The 14,993-nt window shown below is 33.6% G+C and overlaps 1 protein-coding gene across 17 annotated transcripts in view; it reads right to left on the bottom strand.

Annotated features, from left to right (window-relative positions):
* nahoda overlaps positions 1-13,590 on the bottom strand; it is a 364,546-nt gene extending 350,956 nt beyond the window's left edge. For 7 of the 17 annotated variants that reach the window (XR_010951298.1, XR_010951299.1, XR_010951297.1 and 4 more), the window contains exon 1: positions 8,175-12,363. The gene's annotated coding sequence lies outside the window, so the exon portion shown is untranslated. Of the gene's footprint in view, positions 1-8,174; positions 12,365-13,322 lie in introns of those variants that run through there. The other 10 variants (XM_067775822.1, XM_067775821.1, XM_067775819.1 and 7 more) reach the window with 7 other exon arrangements.
* Between the last annotated feature and the right edge of the window lie 1,403 nt (positions 13,591-14,993).

Genomic DNA, 14,993 nt, shown 5'->3' on the forward strand with positions numbered 1-14,993 from the left:
AGTGTGAAAGCCCAGCGGTTGCTGGTGCAGGATTATGTTTAGTACCTCCGTTGAACACGACTTAAGTGCTTCCGTTACCACTGCACAAGCTGCTCGTTATTTATTGTTTAAATAAATAAATGTAAGGCGCGATAACCTCCGAAGAGATCTAAGGCCGAGCTTCTCTTCCAATTTGCGTCGTGCTCCTCTTCATTTTCCCTAAAAATTGGCCGGATGGGACCTACATGTTTTATGCCGACTCCGAACGGCATCTGCAAGGCAGATGAGTTTTTACTGAGAGCTTTTCATGGCAGAAATACACCCTGAGCGCTTGCCAAACACTGCCGAGGGGCGACCCCGCTTAAAAATTTATTGTTTAGTTTTTTGGTATTGTGTCGCGTGTCAAGGGTAGGCCACCATAATATTGTCCCATATATTAGCATAGCTATAACGAAAACTTTGTATTGGTTTTGTTTCAGGCAGCAGTTCTAGCTGCAAGCATTGACCTTCCTTGTTGGTTTATTGGGTTTCCAGTTAAGCTTGATATCTTTTACAACGCCGAACAACTTTATTTTTTGAGAAAGTAACACCTCGGTGACTTTGAAGGAGATTAATTGAAGTTGCGGGATAAGGTTTTGTTAACATTAAACTGAAGCACTCCATCTAGGATTTAATTTAACTTGGAGGGGAGCTTCATTTACTCCATTTATATTGAGTCCTTACTTACTTACTTACTTACTTAATTGGCGCTTAACCGTCTAAACGGTTATGGCGGTCCAACAAGGCGCGCCAGTCGCTCCTTCGCTCCGCCAACCGGCGCCAATTGGTCACACATATTGAGTCCGGGTAGTATTTTTTCGAGTGCGTAGACCCATTGTCTTGGAGAAAACACACTTCATACAGTCTGGGTTGTTGTCAGCACATTGTCTCGATATCTATGTTATCGAAGGTTCTGTTATACCTGAGAAGGATGTTAGATTGAATGTGGCAATCTTCACCGTACTAGACAATTAAAAAATCACGCCAGTTACCCCTACTTAGCTTAAAATGATGGCGATTGTATTTGGATCAAGTCATCTTTCCTCGTATCTCTCAATTCACTGGTAGTATCTTCCCTCTTCTGCTGTAAAATACCATGTCGTAGGTCTATATTATGCCCCGGAGTAACTCGAAACCTCTGTATGGATCGTCTAATCTCTGCTAATTATTGCCTTTTATCTATGACGGCAGAAGCGCTGGCCCATAGTGTAATGCAATAGGAAAACTAACGCGTGCTATGCCATTAAATTGTATACAGAGTTGCTAAAGAGCCTCATATATTAACTGTTTATGTACATAGGTATGGAAGTACCTCTGTATGTTCAATGTGTATACAAACATATTATGTAAATATGGCATTAATATTGATTGCTTACAACAATAACAAGCGCATCCGTTTCAGTGCATATTACATTATATTTAAGTGATTATGTACCCTGCAGTCAAACCAGTTAAACTACCTCACAACTATTAAGAACTCCTTAGCAACTATATTATTTTCCCAATAACAACAACTGGTATCCAGTATAGTTTTGGCGACCTTTCTGAGGTCCTGAAGCCTGAAAACCCAACAAAGTTAACAACTGGTACCTTAAGCTAGTTCAAAATAACAACCGGATCGTATATTAATCATGGTAAAAGAAAACAGTTTTATCTCAGCACTTGTCAAATTAGGTGCGGAACAAAATTGGTTTTGGCGTTGTGCCATCTTCAGTGAAATTTTTCTTTCTTCTAAACCAAATGAATCAGTCTACGAGCATAGTACTCAGCCCAATACGGAAAGCATTGATTTGAGATAGAGTTGATAAGGAATCATAAACCTGTTGTTTTGTTCCAACGACTGAAAAAGCACAGACACAGTGACAGGAAATTGCATTGCCAGATTGGTTGTGACAGCATTTGAGTTTCGTCCTCAATCATGCTTAACAAGAATGACAATAACAAAGCCAATCATAGCTTCGTAAAAAAAAAGTTAGTTGTGATGTACCCATGAACCTGTGATTTAGACTGTGATTAATTAGTGCAAGATTTTGCAGTAAACTGCGACTGCACCTTATACTGCCACATTACTGGCTATGCAAACTACCACGCTAATAATTTACTGCGACCCCAACAGTATATAACAGCGCACGTCACGGATTCTTTGAACTTGCGTTCTCGCTGTTAATGCTTCTGCTGGGACGAGAGCTGCGATTTGGTCTGTGGTTTAGTATTGTCGCATATTACAGTGACTGAAAGATCACAATAAATTGCTATTACAGGTTCACATAAATCGCCATGATTGACGGAATGTGATTTGGTCTTGTTCGCAAACGCGACTATTAATAATTTATAAATAAACACCCAAAAAGAGCTCATAGCTGTGACTTCGACACTGATGATGGCACAACGCCGAAACCGGTTTGTCTCAAAACCAAATTTGACAAGGGATGACGGAAAATCGTTCCAATATACATCATTTATTCACCCTGTCGGAAAATCAACCAAACAAGATAAGTCACTTGTGTTGCGACTTAATATCACTCGATGTTGAAATAAACACTGACTGCTACACATAGCGCTGCATAGTCTTCTATATAAACTGTCGCTTGCAGCTTACTGCGACACCCGGCCATGTATAGCAGTTTTGATACATATTCCCGCAGGGAATTGATCTAGCGTGACGAGCACTGAGATGGAGACTGTGATTGCGATGATCTGTTGTTGTGATTATGAACTGCGTGTTTGTCAATAGAACTCTTCTATCATTACTAAGACAGAGTTAGAGATATAAACCGCTTCAAGTGAAAAGAGATCGCGGCATATTTTTTTGTTCCTAAAATATCGTGGGATCTGCCTACTCAATAAGTAGCACTTTTGCCAGGAACAGCTATGGTTAAATAAATATCTTTGTCGAAATAGCGCCAGTTCAGCACCTTTGGCATGAGCGTCAAAATTCTAGTCGTAAACAAGTATTTTTCTCAACAAGTTTTATGTTTCACTGCATGCTATATAAGGATGCCTGAGCGCTCACGTAATCCAGTAACTCCGTTGAAGAAAACACCTATGCAATTGCCAATAATATTCAAATATAAAAATCTAATTCAAAAAGAAATTGCGAATAGTATGCATATTGAGTGACAATTTTATCAATATATTCGACCTATCAATTTATCCATAGTTCTCATCAATTTGCGGTTACCGCTTCATGCAGTGTTGTTTTCAACGCCATACACATACACATACACACAAACCAGGGGCGTAGCCACGGGGGGTTTTAGGGGTTTAAACCCTCCCCCTTGCCTCTGGATAATTTGATATTTTAAGTCATTACAATTCAAATATTTCATGTTTTATGTCTATGTTAATAAATTTCTTTATAATTCTGCTACGTATTAACTTTGTTGGTGATATTATATTTTTAATATGCAAGCATATGTATGTACGAAATCAACACTTATATATTTTAATCATATTCTGTTTCATAATAATTCTACAATTTATTAAATATACAAATGTACATGTTAACTTTTACTATAATTTCATAAAGAAGTTTCCTTGTAAATTTGCCTAACGACCATCTACATACATATCAGAGAACAGCAAAAATCGAACACAACAACGTTCGGCAACAACGGCAACTTGATCGTGTTCAATGAGCCAACTTGCTTAAACGAACGTAATCGACATTGATTTAAAATCAACCAACTTATTGCATGCGTGAATATAATCAATTCAGGCGTTTGCTCGTTTGCCTCAACAGCGATTACATTCATCGGAATGAAAAGGCAAATATTTTTAACATTTAAATAATGTTAAATTTACAGCATTTTTTTGAAGTACACATTTCCTATTTTGAAATATAATGCAAATTTGATATTATTTTCCTTTAGAAAACACATTATTATAATGTAATATCTACATTTTTTCGCATGTCAAAAACACATTTCAAAAATGTAAAACTCAAATTATTTGATAAATGAAAAATAATGTGTTTTTCACATTTTAAAATATAAAAAACACATTAGTGTTTTTTCCGTGTAGATATGACTTTTTTAAATTAAATTTTTTGCTTTTCGATAAGTCTCTTCCTTTTGAATTTTATATGCGTATACGTTAGATCTCAAGCATAGGCTCAAAAAGCATGAATTCTACTTATTCCTGAAGGAGGTACTTCGGTTTTTTTTTTTATCAATTTACCTATGATTAATATTACAGGAATGTGATTCTGTGGCTTTTCCTAATGTTCATGTGTTGTTGAAAAGCTTGTGTACGCTTCCAGTAACAACGGCAACGAACGAGGAATCTTTTTAAACTCTTAGGCTGATTAAAAACTATTTGAGGAACACGATGAGTGAAAATCGATTGAATGGCTGTGCATCACTAAGCATCCACCGCGATCAAATTGCTACCGTTGCACATAGGTAGATTTTCAAGTTTTAGGAGGCCAAAAATATTTTATTGCCTATATCTTTTTAAAACTGTTTAATGAATGAAAAATTATAATAATTTATGTAATCAATCGGTTATATTAAAAAAATAGATATTACACTGTGTAACACTAAAAAAACCTGCGCAGTGAGGCTATATTTCATGTTGTACAGCAAGAAGTGTAATAACTTAGTTCTGTCTTTATCTAGGGTAAATCTTTAATTGGTTTTATGAAAAATTATAATAATTTGTGTAACTAATCGGTTATATTAGAATAGATAGTACACTATGTAACACTAAAAAATACCTGCGCATTGAGGCTATTTTTCTTGTTGTACAGCAAAAATGGTGTATCAAACCCGCTATCTAACCCCCTATCTGCAAGTATCTGCAGCTAGGTTTAATGCAGTTGGCAAGCTAATTGTGCCAAGTACCATGTTCAAAACTAATTTTCACGGACGGACTTGGAAACATAACAAAACTGGCTTTGAACACCAAAAATAAAAAAAATTTAATTTTTTTAACATCCTAAATAAAATAGGTTCTTTATCAATTTATAACTTTTAAAAATCGCAAACACCATTAATAATGTTACTATTTACCTGAAATATCGGAATCCATCACAATTACTCAATTCAATTGTCTCAAAACTTAAAATAATCACGTTAAAACATGCGATTTCACGTAGGCTAAAAAAAAACTATAACACGCATTTCAGAAATAGCTAAATTCCGATTATTTGACAGCTAATACCAGGTATGCGATGGCTGGGAAGGGGTAGAATTATTGTTCCCCTGTCTAGTCTTAAGCTGTGGGAGTGCTTCTTTTTGTAGTTGTGGCAACTTTCAGAAATTCAATTATGGCCGCCTAAATGTCTAAAATCTACCTATGTGCGTTGGTGAAGTTTTAGATGATATGGCAAAGAAAAGCCGACGCATGCGCTTGAGTTTTTAATGTAACCTTTTTCATATCAAATTCTAAATACACGTACTTCAATGTTGAAGCTAAAGACAACATTTTTCTTATTTATTTAATTGAAAAAAATTTTTTGACTACGTAATTAAATATTAATAACTAACTTAGCAGTTTCACTGTCAATCAACGTCAAGTAAAATGACCAAAGTACGAGTCTACAAAAGTCCTTAAGCCTTTCAGGTGGCAAATAAATTGTAAAAAATTTACTCAGCAACAATTATTTATAAAGTAAATCTAACGACTCATCATTATACTCGAAGATCGCTTCTGTTAATGCATCATCATTATTATCACTGTTATAGAAATACTAATACTAGGTGATCTTGGCAGTTGCCCTCCGTTCTTCTTTCGTCGACAATTTATAGGTTAGGTTTGGTTGAAGTTGCTGCCCGAGGGCACACTTAGGCCAGTGATGGTAGGCCTGTTGTAATACGACGAAAAGACACCATTAACTTTTCTCTTCAAATCATTTTGAGAACCTGAAAAAGGCTGCAGGATCTTTGACGCCATGTCCCACAAACTGACTGAGATTATCGGAAATGGCTAGCTCCAAGCGAGATCAACACCTGTTCTACCTTAAATATTATCCCTGATCAGTGGAGGTCGTCTCTTAAGCTGATACTAAATTCTCTTTTTGATAGAAAAACAGCTTTATAAGTGATGTTTACACATTCTTTTTATACTTATTTTCAAATCGGTTTAGTTTATTATAAAACAAGTAAGGAAGGCTAAGTTCGGGTTTAACCGAACATTACATACTCAGCTGAGAACTTTGGAGACAAAATAAGGGAAAATCGCCATGTAGGAAAATGAACCTGGGGTAACCCTAGAATGTATTTGTATGATATGGGTATCAAATGGAAGGCATTAAAGAGTATTTTAAAAGGGAGTGGGCCATAGTTCTATAGGTGGACGCCTTTTCGAGATAACGCCATAAAGGTCGACTAGGGGTGACTCTAGAATGTGTTTGTACGATATGGGTATCAAATTCGATATACTAATGAGGGTTTTAAAGGGGAGTGGTCCCTAGTCGTATATGTGAAGGCGTTTTCGTGATATCGACCAAAATGTGGAACAGTAGCCCTGCCATGATTCCAAGGGCTTTTGATTTCGCCCTACAGAACTTTTTCATTTTCTTCTACTTAATATGGTAGGTTTCACACCTATTTTACAAAGTTTTATCTAAAGTTATGTATACTTTGCGTCAAACAACCAATCCAATCACCATCTTTCATCCCTCTTTTCGTATTTGGTATAGAATTATAGCATTTTTTTTTCATTTTTCGAAATTTTCGATACCGAAAAAGTGGGCGTGGTCATAGTCGGATTTCGCCCAATTTTAACACCAAGATAAAGTGAGTCCAGATAAGTAAGTGAACTAAGTTTAGTAAAGATATATCGATTTTTGTTCAAGTTATCGTGTTAACGGCCGAGAGGAAGGACAGACGGTCGACTGTGTGTAAAAACTGGGCGCGGCTTCAACCGATTTCGCCCGTTTTCACAGAAAACAGTTGCCATTATAAAAGCAATGCTCCTGCCAAATTTCGCATGGATTGGTAAATTTTTGTTCGACTTATGGCATTAAAAGTATACTAGACAAATTAAATGAAAAAGGGCGGAACCACGCCCATTTTGAAATTTTCTTTTATTTCTGTATTTTGTTGCACCATATCATTACTGGAGTTGAATTTTTACATAAATTACTTATATATTGTAAAGATATTCAATTTTTTGTTAAAATTTTACTTCAAAAAAAAATTTTTTTTTTTTTAAGTGGGCGTGTTTGTCATCCGATTTTGCTAAGTTTTATTTGGCACACTTAGGTAAAAGTGACAACTGTAATATATCTGTAAGAATTCTGGCTAAAAAAAAATGTTAAGAAACGCATAAATCCTTTGTGGCATTGACTATAAATTTTGGTGCGTACAAAAATCATTTGTTAAAACTACAAAAGGCATAAAATTCTTCGGATTTTTTTCTGATTGTAAACCAGATTTATCAAAGCAAATCACTTCAGCAAGATTTGTAAAGTAGAATCGGCCTAGCTAATTTTGATCGGATTCGAAATAAAGTAAAATCGTTATACGCTGCAGCAGATAGATAGTTTTAGAATATTCGTGAAATATTTTATAAACCTTTTCATTCGACAAAGGGCATGTAAGAAAATTTTTCGCTACCCACCTGCAGTTTTCATAGCACAAATAGATCCCAAAGTAGTAGTAGGAGTAATGTTCCTGCCAAATTTCGTCACGATATCTTCAGCGACTGCCAAATTACAGCTTGTAAAACTTTTAAATTACCTTCTTCTAAAATTGGGCGGTGCCACGCCCATTGTCCAAAATTTTAAAAATGTTCTGCGTCATAAGGTCAACCCACCTACCAATTTTCATCGCTTTATCTGTCTTGGGTAATGAATTATCGCACTTTTTCGGTTTTGCGAAACATTCGATATCGAAAAAGTGGGGATGGTTATAGTCCGATTTCGTTCATTTTGAATAGCGATCTCAGATGGGTGCCCAGGAACTTACATACCAAATTTCATCAAGAAAGCTCAAAATTTACTCAAGTTATCGTGTTCATGGACAGACAGACGGGCGGACGGACGGGCAATGCTAAATGGATTTCTTTTTTCGCCCAGATCATTTTGATATATAGAAATCTATATCTATCTCGATTAGTTTGTGCCGTTACGGGGTACCGTTATGCGAATAAAATTAATATACTCTGTGAGCTCTGCTCAGCTGAGTATAAAAAAAATACTTTTATCTTACCTTAAGTTTCCTTTTTGATCGACTCAATGAGATTGCCAAATTTTATTATGCGTCCACTTGTCTGTTTTAAGTACCTACTACAAGCTTCCAAATTAGTTGTTTGTGAAATAAATACACATTTTTTTCTATTCTATCAATTAACATTTTTTTTTTTTGTATTTTTTTGTTTGCTTTTTTTTTTTTCAATCAATTTCACTGGTCAGTGCTGTTTTTGGCTGAATAATGTGTTTAACTAAGACAAAACCACAACATAACACTACACAACAATAATAAGCCCTTTCTTGGGATTTTTTTTTTTTTTTTTGTATATTAGTTTTATTAAATACCTAAAAGTTTTCAAAATCGAACACTTTAAACTAAATTCCTAGTCTTATTTTTTACATATATATAACCTTTCAAAACATATTCCAATGCATAAATAAAAAAAATTGTTGACAACTTGCGTTTCGATTGTGAAGCAGCACTTGGTCGCGTAGTTGTTGCACAGTGGGCTTTAATCAGAAAAAAGTGGCAATAAAATAAATCATGGCTTCTCTCACGTAAAACGTGGTATTTAGTGTAACTAATTTTGATGATTTCCAGACACTTTCCAAGGTTCCATATGAGGAGAGTTTATACGATGTCCGAAACTTTATTAACTTTTTCTTAGTGCTTTTCTTTTTATTTATATTATTTTAGAATCGTATTTTTTTGGAAAACAATATGAAAGCGTTGTACAACAACAGGATATTTGTAAACAGATCGATCATCATAGGAGTTCGGGGTCTAGTGAACTCCCGGGAGAAAGGGCTTTGAAAATATTTAAAAAGTGTATTCAATACAGTTGTCAACTTCGCCGTACCGACGTCGCGTTGTTCAATGAAATCGCAAAATAATTTAATTAAAGCAATTTAAATAAATCCCTCCAGGTCTTAGATATTACATTTTATAAAGTTAAATTGTATTTTTTTAATTGACCTTTAGTACAAAGCCTTCATTTTAATACATGTAATTTTTATTTATGTTTTTATTTACATATGTAACCGTGCTGCCACCTTGCATGGTTCCGCCAAGCTAAATTATTTTAATTTTAAAGAAAACACATAAACCATAATTTTTTTAATGAAAATTTAACAATTTCAAACTTGTTTTTTAAAGATTTGATTTTGGAAGTCTTGATGAAATTTGGTTTGTATTATGAATATTCAAAAAATAAAAATATATATTTAGTTTTACATTTTTGTTAATTTTTCTGTAGAAGGTATATTTTTTATAATTTTTTTTTTTTATTTTTAACTTAAGTTATGTAAAAACATAGAAAGGGTTTAAGCCAAATTTATTAAGATATTCTGCCATTTATTGTATACGGCTGCCTTAGAGCATTTTTTTTATATTGTTTTAATATGATTATTACAGGGGAATAAAACTAATGTTTGTAAGTTTTTCATGTAATATCTTACCATTTAACTTTCTATTAACTTTTTTATACTCAGCTGAGCAGAGTTCACAGAGGATATTAATTATGTTCGCATAACGGTTATCTGTAACGGCATAAACTAATCGAGATAGATATAGACTTCTATATATCAAAATGATCTGGGCGAAAAAACAAATTTATTTAGCCATGTCCGTCCGTTCGTCCGTTCGTCCTTGCGTCCTCCTGCTCGTCCGTCCGTCTTGAGTAAATTTTGAGGTATCTTGATGTAATTTGGTATGTAGGTTCCTGGGTACTCAACTCAAATCGCTATTTAAAATGAACGAAATCGGACTATAACCACGCCCCCTTTTACGATATCGAAAATTTCGAAAAACACAAAAAGTGCGATAATTCATTACCAAAGATGGATAAAGCGATCAAACTTGGTAGGTGGGTTGACCTTATGACGTGGAATAGAATTAGTATTATTAGTATTTTAGTAGAATTCTTTTAGTAGAATTAGTAAAATTTCGGACAATGGAAGTGGCACCGCCCACTTTTGAAAGAAGGTAATTTGAAAGTTTTACACGCCGTAGTTTGGCAGTCGTTGAAGATATCATGATGAAATTTGGTAAGAGCGTTGCTTCTATTCCTGTATGTGCTGAAATAAAAATTTGCAAAATCGGATAGCGATCACGCCCACTTAAAAAAAATTTTTTTTTTAAGTCAAATTATAACAAAAAAATTGATTATCTTTACAGTACATGAGTAAATTATGTCAACATTCAACTCCAGTAATGATATGGTGCAACGAAATGCAGAAATAAAAGAAAATTTCAAAATGGGCGTGGCTCCGCCTTTTCTCATTTAATTTGTCTGGAATACTTTTAATGCAACAAGTCGAACAAAAGTTAACCAATCCTTGTGAAATTTGGTAGGGGAATAGATTCTATGCGACAACTGTTTTCTGTGAAAATGTGCGAAATCGGTTGAAGCCACGCACAGTTTTTATACACAGTCGACCGTCTGTCCTTCCGCTCGGCCCTTAACACGATAACTTGAGCAAAAATCGATATATCTTTACCAAACTTAGTGCACGTACTTATCTGAACTCACTTTATCTTATTATTAAAAATGGCCGAAATCCGACTATGACCACGCCCACTTTTTCGACATCGAAAATTACGAAAAATGAAAAAAATGCCATAATTCTTTACCAAATATGAAAAAAGGATGAAACATTGTAATCGGATTAGTTTATAGACGCAAAATATAACTTTCGAAAAAACTTTGTAAACTGGGTGTGACACCTTCCACATTAAGTAGAATAAAATGAAAAAGTTCTGCAGGGCGAAATCAAAAGCCCTGGAAATCTTGGCAGGAATACTGTTCGTGGTATTATATATATAAATAAATTAGCGATACCAGACAGATGATGTTCTGGGTCACCCTGGTCCACATTTTGGTCGATATCTCGAAAACTCCTTCACATATACTACTAAGGGCCACTCCCTTTTAAAACCCTCATTAATACCTTCCATTTGATACCCATGTGAAACACATTCCAGGTTTACCCTGGGTTCATTTTCCTACGTAGTGATTTTCCCTTATTTTGTCTCCAAAGCTCTCAGCTGAGTATGTAATATTCGTTTACACCCGAACTTAGCCTTCCTTACTTGTTTAATTTAGTTTTTTTTTATTTTTAAAATTTTTTTATTTATATGTATTTAATTAATTTCCAGATAATTTCTCTCTAATACTAATAACAAAAACAATTGTATAAACTAATATGGGCATGTCTCGCTACTTAAATACAGATAATAATATTGATATAATAGTGACCAGCGGAAGTACTGGCTATAAAAGCAAGCCTACAAACACAATGTTACTAAGCTATTGACGATGCAATCATCAGCAAAGTAGTTCTCACACATACACATGCATATATCTGAGATGCTCACAAAAGTGTGCAATCATCGGTCGAAGTATCATTCACATATACACGCGCATATGAGAAGCTATAAACGTGCATAGTTATAGCTGGTGAGTTTATAGCTGGTAAACAAGTAGTAAATTCTAGAAGAAGAAACGTCTAGAAGTATGCGAACGGCACAGCACATAATATAAAAGGAGCAAAAGCTGAGTAAGCACAATCGGTTTGATTTTAGCACGCTATTGGTTGGGAGGTTAAGTGTTATTGTGAAGTACTTTCAAGTAGTCTAATAAAGACCACTTTTGCATTATTGAAAATTGGAGTTATTTATTCAACAGTTTAGCTATTCGAGCGTTAGCAGAAGATTTGGAATAAGCGGAATTTCAGTAAATTAGTAACAGTATAAAGTATGAATGTTGGAGATTTCGAGTTAAATTTTCAGCTCCTAAAAGCTAGCTGATGAAGAAGTGAAATTCAGAAACATGTCCCAGTAACCATCGCCGTTTGTAAACTTTGCAATTTTTCTCTAACAACGATATATTAGTTATATTTTATCATTCTCTTTCGCTTGTTAAAACATTTTTTTATATATAATATAATTTTTCAGATAATATTTTACAATTCCTTATTTTTTGTTGTTGTTTGTTTTGAATATTTTTTTGTTTTTGCTATCATATATTATATTTTTTAACTTTTTAAATTGTTTTTTTCCATAGTATAATTTGTTTTAAATAAAACGTTTCTATTATATTTTTTATATTTTGTGCTGTTTTGTATTGCAAATTTCTTTGTTTTTTCCATTTAATATTTTACATTTCTTTTATTTTTTTACTTTGTGGTTTTTCTTTTGGTTTTCAAGCGCATTTTTGTTTTAAGTTTTATTTAAATAAATTAACTATTTATAAACAAATTTTGCACCTCGTTAAATGAATTGTTTCTAAAATCTTTTTAAGAAAACTAAGGACAAAACTTTTTTCTTTTAACAGTTTTTATATGCATTTTCTTGTTTATTTTTATTGCAAAGATTGTATATATATATATATAAATTTGTTTGTGTAATAAGCGAGATCAGAACTATTTATTTTCATATATGATTTTCTGCATATCAATGAAAAAACATTTTTTTGGTTTTTTTGTTTATCATATTTTTTAAGTAAACATTTTTTTGGCCAGTATAATTTAATGTTAAATTTTTAAAGCAGTTTTTTAATACTCATTTATTAAATTTTTTGTTCCAATTTTTCACAAGTTAGTGAATAAAAGTTTTTTATTGTCCTTATTCATACTTAAGTTTTTCTTTAATTTCATGCTTCCAGTTAGAGATTACACTCTAGGGGTGGTACTTTTTCTATGAAAAAAACTCGGCATCTCTAAGACTTGTTCATAATTACCGATTATCGAAAATGAGGATAAGTTCGTTATATGTTAACAAGGTCTTACTTTTATGACTATTTTAATAGGATTAAATAATTAAATAAATATTATACAACTTTTTAAAATGACATTTCCGTACAAATTTCAAATTATAATTTTTATTTTTTATAAGTAAGGGAGTAAATTTTGAAAAATCTTTTATGAATATTTAAAAAAAAATTTATGTATTTTCAACTCTTTGCCGTTTCTTGTAACTTTTCTAAAATAAGAAAAGAAAAAAAATTGCCTTTATTTACCACAGTCTCGAATTCAAACTTAAGCCACTTTCTGTAGATTACAACCCACTGTAAATTGTTCATTAAAAAAATAATAATAAAAATTCGCTAAAAAATAAAGCTTTAAATGTACAGACAAAAACCTCAACAACAAAAAATCTTTAACGTACTAATAAAAGTCGCCAACGTGTACAACAACAACAGCGCGCTTCACTACAGCACTTAAACTCTACATTCCAATAAACGAGGCAGCATTCAATAACACTCGCAACACACCTGAACGTGCGTATGTATGTTTATAATTACGTATATATATATATATATTTTAATGTGTCTCCCCAGTATTTGTAATGCTTGGCTGCGCGAGGGGGTTACACTATTATTAACAACAATTTCATAGCAGTTTCTTGCTTGTTGTAGCGCACAGCGTACTTTACTCGCGAGCGTCTCAGAAATGACTGATATTAGCCGCATTGCATAAACCGGACCAAGCTTGTAAGTAATATCTAAAGAAAAGCTCAGAGCGAGTGCCAACAAGTAGTGTGAGCGTAATTTCTTGTTAATTCATATATTTGTATAGGCCAATAATAAACACAAGAGAGCGATATATTGAAATAAGCCAAGTTTTTACTGTGACTTCAACTCTGATTGAGAAGATATAAGCTACAACAAGTAAGAAAGGCTAAGTTCGGGTGTAACCGAACATTACATACTCAGCTGAGAGCTTTGGAGACAAATTAAGGGAAAATTACCATGTGAGAAAATGAACCTAGGGTAACCCTGGAATGTGTTTGTATGACATGGGTATCAAATGGAAGGTATTAAAGAGTATTTTAAAAGGGAGTGGGCCATAGTTCTATAGGTGGACGCCATTTCGGTATATGGCCATTAAGTTGGACCAGGGGTGACTCTATAATGTGTTTGTACGATATCGGTATCAAATTAAAGGTATTAATGTGGGTTTTAAAAGGGAATGAACCTTAGTTGTATATGTGAAGACGTTTTCGAGATATCGGACAAGGGTGACCCAGAATATCATCTTTCGGGTACCGCTAAATTATTTATATATGTAATTCCACGAACAGTATTCCTGTCATGATTACAAGGGATTTGGAGTTCGCCCTGCAAATCTGTTTCATTTCTTCTACTTAATATGGTAGATATCACACCCATTTTACAAAGTTTTTTCTAAAGTTCTATTTTCCGTCAATAAACCAATCCAATTAGCATGTTTCATCCCTTTCTTCATATTTGGTATAGAATTATGGAATTTTTTGAATTTTTCGTAATTTTCGATATCGAAAAAGTTGGCGTGGTCATAGTCGGATTTTGGCCATTGTTTACACCAAGATAAAGTGAGTTCAGATAAGTACGTGAATTGATTTGTGTAAAGATATATCGGCTTTTGCGCAAGTTATCGTGTTAACGGCCGAGCGGAAGGACAGACGGACGACTGTGTATAAAAACTGGGCGTGGCTTCAACAGATTTCGCCCATTTTCACAGAAAACAGTTATCGTCATAGAATCTATGCCCCTACCAAATTTCACAAGGATTGGTAAATTTTTGTTCGACTTATGGCATTAGAAGTATTCTAGACAAATTAAATTAAAAAGGGCGGAGCCACGCCCATTTTGAAATTTTCTAATATTTTTGTATTTTGTTGCACCATATCATTGATGGAGTTGAATGTTGACATAATTTACTGATATACTGTAAAGATATTAAATTTTTTGTTAAAATTTGACTTAAAAAAATTTTTTTTAAAGTCGGCGTGTTCTTCATCCGATTTTGCTAATTTTTACTAAGCATACATATAGTAATAGGAGTAACGTTCCTGCCA

This window comes from Eurosta solidaginis, chromosome 3, assembly GCF_040869045.1.
Source record: "Eurosta solidaginis isolate ZX-2024a chromosome 3, ASM4086904v1, whole genome shotgun sequence".
Taxonomy (NCBI): domain Eukaryota; kingdom Metazoa; phylum Arthropoda; class Insecta; order Diptera; family Tephritidae; genus Eurosta; species Eurosta solidaginis.